We start from the raw sequence: 5,100 nt of genomic DNA, 5'->3' as shown, positions 1-5,100 counted from the left end.
AAAAAAAAAAAAAAATATATATATATATATATATATATATATATATATATATATATATATATATATATATATATATATATATATATATATTGGTTGGCACTGGGCAGCATCAGATTCTCAACGAGCGTCTATCAGGTAATGGTAACATAAGCTTCATTGCATTTAGCAATTTTAAATGTTTTACCAGGAATGGGGTTCAAACCCACAAGAACATTTGTACATTGAAGTTTAAGTCAAAAACATTAACAATTCAGCCATCCTTCTCTTATATAATCATTAAATAATCACACTTTTTAGAAGAAGGAGTTTCAACATATTAAACCCTCTTTTTTTATTTACCAGTATTGGGGATTGAACCCATGAGGACTAAAATGTGACCCCACCATAGCAAGATATTGGCTGAATGGATTAAAAATTATTGAAGTCAACTGTTTGTTTTTTTTTTTAATTAATAAAAGGGTGAGTACTTCTTTAATTCCAATACGTTAACCACCTTTAAGCCATCCTGGTCATAACAACAATGGTCAGCATTGGGCAGCATCAATTTTTCAGTGAGGTTCTGTTAAGTTATGGTAATGTAAGCTTCAATGCATTAAATGTTTAACAGGAGTGGGGTTTTAAGCCACAAGGACATCTGTCCACTGGATCTTACGTCCAACATCTTAACCACTCGGCTATCCTGGTCTGTTTTCATTACTTTTTAGAAGAAGATAAAGTTTTAAACCTATTAATTTTTTTTTCTTTTTTTTTAACCGGGAGTGGGGTTTGAACCCATGAGGACTAAAAGTGACTCGTCAGATCAAAATCTTTTTTATCAAATGAGGTGTTCTTTAAGTCCAACTCCTTAATCACTGCAAAACCATGATGGACATATGTTGGCATTGCGCAGCATCCGATTCTCAGTGAGGGTCTGTTAAGGTAAAGGTAATGTAAACTTCATTACATTAAATTTTTTACCAGGAGTGGGGTTCGAACCCATGAGGACTAAAAGTAACCAATGCGAGAAAAATAAGAAATTGGCTAGATGTGTGTATAGAAATGGTTCAAGTAAACTTTTTAACTGTAGGAACCTTGATAAATAAGCCATTTCCAAAAAAGGTGGAATTTTCCTTTAAGGTTAACACCTTAACTCAGGGCTGTCCAAACTCAATCCTGGAGGGCCCGTGTCCTGCAAAGTTTAGTTCCAACCCCATCAGAAACACCTGGGCTTGCTAATCAAGCTCTTATTTGGCTTTCTAGAAACATACTTGCCGGTGAGTTAGGGGAAGTTGGAGCTAAAAAATGCAGGACATCAGCCCTCCTGGACCGAGTTTGGACACCCCTGTCCTAACCACTGTTAAGCCACCCTGGTCATATAAGCGGTTTGCACTGGGCAGCACCATATTCTCTGTGAGAGTAATCATAGGATTAAGGAACTTTAAATATTTTACCAGGCATGGGGTTCATACCCACAAGGACATTTGTCCATTGGATCTTAAGTTCAACATCTTAACCTCTCGGCCATCCTGGTCTTGCTTCAGGCTTGAAAAATGTTAAATGTTCTTTTTTTTATTTTTTTTTACCCAGAATGGGGTTTGAACCCACAATGACTAAAAGTGATGCCACTAGAACAAGAATTTTGCTAAATGAATTTAACAATGGTTGAAGTCAACGGTTGAACTCAAGGAGAATTGTAAAACCAGACTTTTTTTTTTTTTTAATCCACCGTCTGAACCACTCTTAAGCCATCCTGGTCATAATAACATCATATTCTCAATAAGCATCTATCAGGTAATGTAAGCTTCATAGCCATTAAAAACTTTACCAGGAGTGGGGTTCGAACCCATGAGGACATTTGTCCATTGGATCTTAAGTCCAACGCCTTAACCTCTCAGCCATTCTGATCTTCCCCACTTATTTGAAAGGAGATTTAAAAATGTTAAATGTTAATAATTTTTTTATTTTATTTTATTTTTTTTACCCAGAATTGGGTTTGAACCCACAAGGACTGAAAGTGACCACACCAGAACAAGAAAATGGATTTAACAATGGTTGAAGTCAACTGTTGAACTCAAGGAGACTTGTAAAAAAACCCTTTTTTTTAAATATCCACCGTCTGAAATACTCTAAATCTATTCTTGTCATAACAACATCAGATTCTCAATGAGAATCTATCAGATTATGGTAATGGAAGCTTCATAGCCATTAAATACTTTACCAGGAGTGGGGTTCGAACCCACGAGGACATTTGTCCATTGGATCTTAAGTCCAACGCCTTAACCTCTCGGCCATCCTGGTCTTTCAAACTGCTTTGGAAGGAGTTTTAAAAATGTTAAATGTTAATTTTTATCATTTTTTTTTTACCCAGAATGGGGTTTGAACCCACAAGGACTAAAAATGACCCCACCAGTACAAGAAATCTGCTAAATGGATTTAACAATGGTTGAAGTCAACTGTTGAACTCAAGGAGACTTGTAAAACCAGCCTTTTTAAAAAGAAAAACTCCACCATCGTCATAACATCATCAGATTCTCAATGAGAATCTATCAGGTTATGATAATGTAAGCTTCATAGCCATTACATGATTTACCAGGAGTGGGGATTGAACCCACGAAGACATTTGTCCATAGGATCTTAAGTCCAACGCCTTAACCTCTCGGCCATCCTGGTCTTGTCACTCCACATTGCGGGGTGAAGTCATTGCAGCAAGCGTGCCCAACCATGTTTCTGGAGATCTACAGTACCTTCCTGCAGAGTTCAGCTGTAATCTTGATCAAACACACCTGTCTTTAATTACCAAGTGCACCTGCAGATCACAGGTAAGCAGTCTTTCATCATAAATTGCATGCTTAAAAGCTATTTTTTTGTTTATTTGTGTTGTTGTCTCGAGGTAGATATAGATAATTTGGGTAAACGGATGCAAAGCCAGTGGGTGTTTGTAGTCAAAATGGATTTGATGTGAGTAGCAATTGGCAGCTATAAAGGTGTGACATGCTTTGTTTCAGGGTTAGTTAAAGACCACTCTTGCTGCTGCATTCAGGATCTGCTGCAGTAGCTTGATGGTGTTGTTTTGGGTCGCCAGTCAAGAGTGCATTGCTGTAGACCAGCCTGGACAGGAAAAGGCCTGGGCAAGTAGTTGAGCAGAATGTTCAAATAGAAAGCGTCTGATCTTGCTATCTAAATCTGCAGGATCAAAAGACTGCAACATAATTTTTAGCAGGTCATCAAAAACCACTTCCGGTTTTCTAATGGTGCTGGAAGGAGTGATGATCAAAGTGACCAGTTGTATGATGAAATTGTGTATAAGTGTTTGGGAGACTGCAGATGGAAGGGCATCCACTGCGTAAAACATATGCTGGATTAGTTGGCGGTGCATTCCACTGTGGTGACTCCAAATTAATAAAGGGATTTAGCCAAAAAGCAAATGAATTAATGAATGTTTGGGGGACGGCAGCACGATGGTTCAGTGAGTATCACAATCGCCTCACAGCAAGTAGGTTGCTAGTTCGAGCCCTTTCTGGGTCAGTTGGCGTTTCTGTGTGGAGTTTGCGTGTTCTCCCCATGTTCACTTTGGTTTCCCCCACAGTCCAAAGACATACGGTACAGGTAAATAGAATAAGCTAAATTGGCTGTAATGTATGTGAGTGTGTGGGTGTTTCCCAAAGTTGAATTGCAGCTGGAAGGGCATCCGCTGTGTAAAAACATGTGCTGGATAAGTTCACAGTTTATTCCAATGTGGCAACCCCTGATTAATAAAGGGACCAAGCCGGAAAGAAAATGAATGAATGTGAATAAACGAAGACCTTGATTACCAGCACTTGAGTTTGTTTAGATTGAGTGCTTCATGATTGATTCAGACAGAAATATCTGTAGGACATGCTGATGGATGTGTAAGCAATTTTTTCATCTAATTTGCATGCTTAAACTCCTTTTTATATTTATTTGTTTTGGTCCCAATAATACAAGTGTATTTATTGTAGATACTGTAAGATGCGTTGTATGGTTACATCTTTTAAATATTTGTTCTGAGGAGTGGGGTTCGAACCCATGAGGAAATTTGTTTATTGGAGCTTAAGTCCAATGCCATAACCACTCCATCGCAGTGATCAGTAAGTGAAGAGTAGGTGGTGTGTGCCAACTGGCAAGAAGTGTAGAGAATCGTATGATTATTAACGTATTTGTATGATCATTTCTTTTGTTTAAAGATTTATTTTTGGATTTATTAAGTGGATAGGACAGTATTTCAAACATGAAGTAGGAAAGAGAGGGTAGGGACAGGAAATGTCCTCGAGCCAGGATTCAAACTCAAGACGCCCTGAAGTGCTACTGCACCATATGTCAGCGAGCTAATCTTTTTTTTATTTTTTTATTTTTTTTATTGAATTAATTTCAATTACAATCTTTTACAGTAAATCATAATAAAACAGACAATAAAAGATCATTTCATATTCAAAAACATTAAAAACGTGGTAGTTTCCAGTTCATTTCTTTAAAAACTTGACATGCTTTGTCCGTCAAAATTTTTTGCAGCTCACTCAAAATGTTCTCATTTTTATGATATACATACAGTTTTTCCACATATCTCTCCATTTTCCTCTTAAAAATTCCCCATACATCCATCACCATTTTCTCTTTTTTTGCCACAATTCTCCTTTCCCACATTGCATTTTTCATCAGCATTATACATAGGTTTACTATTTTCTTATTTTCATTGTTCTTATTCCATCCCAACATCACTACTCTGTTCCATTCTGTTTCATTTTCATTGCAGTCTCCAAGTAGTCCTTTAATTAAAACTTTACAATCTTTTAAAAAATCTTCCAATTCTTGACAATATAAAAACATGTGTAAAAACCCCTTTTCTTCTTTTTGACATACTTTACACATTCCACTTTGTTCCATCCCTATCTTGTTTAAAAAGACATCAGAAAAGATTGCTTTGTGCCTTATTAAAAATTCTAGACATTCGACTTTAGCGAGCTAACCTCTAGGCTATTGCACCAACTTGTATGATCATTTCAACCTCTGTATGATCAATAATGAAAAAAATCCTAAAATGTACGACAATTTCAGAACATTATGGCAATTAAAAAGAATTTCATTGTAATCATTGGGCTACTA

At 36.7% G+C, this 5,100-nt stretch overlaps 2 non-coding genes across 2 annotated transcripts; both read right to left on the bottom strand.

The window, feature by feature from the left end:
* Positions 1–2,194: 2,194 nt before the first annotated feature.
* trnal-uaa (transfer RNA leucine (anticodon UAA)) lies at positions 2,195–2,277 on the bottom strand. The gene has a single exon. It is a non-coding gene; the product is annotated as a tRNA-Leu (tRNA).
* A 289-nt stretch (positions 2,278–2,566) lies between these two features.
* trnal-uaa (transfer RNA leucine (anticodon UAA)) lies at positions 2,567–2,649 on the bottom strand. The gene has a single exon. It is a non-coding gene; the product is annotated as a tRNA-Leu (tRNA).
* Between the last annotated feature and the right edge of the window lie 2,451 nt (positions 2,650–5,100).

Source organism: Danio rerio, chromosome 20 (assembly GCF_052040795.2).
Source record: "Danio rerio strain M-AB ecotype USA chromosome 20, GRCz13ab, whole genome shotgun sequence".
NCBI lineage: Eukaryota > Metazoa > Chordata > Actinopteri > Cypriniformes > Danionidae > Danio > Danio rerio.
Note: the sequence above shows the minus strand (reverse complement) of the source record. Positions and strands in the feature narration are given on the sequence as shown.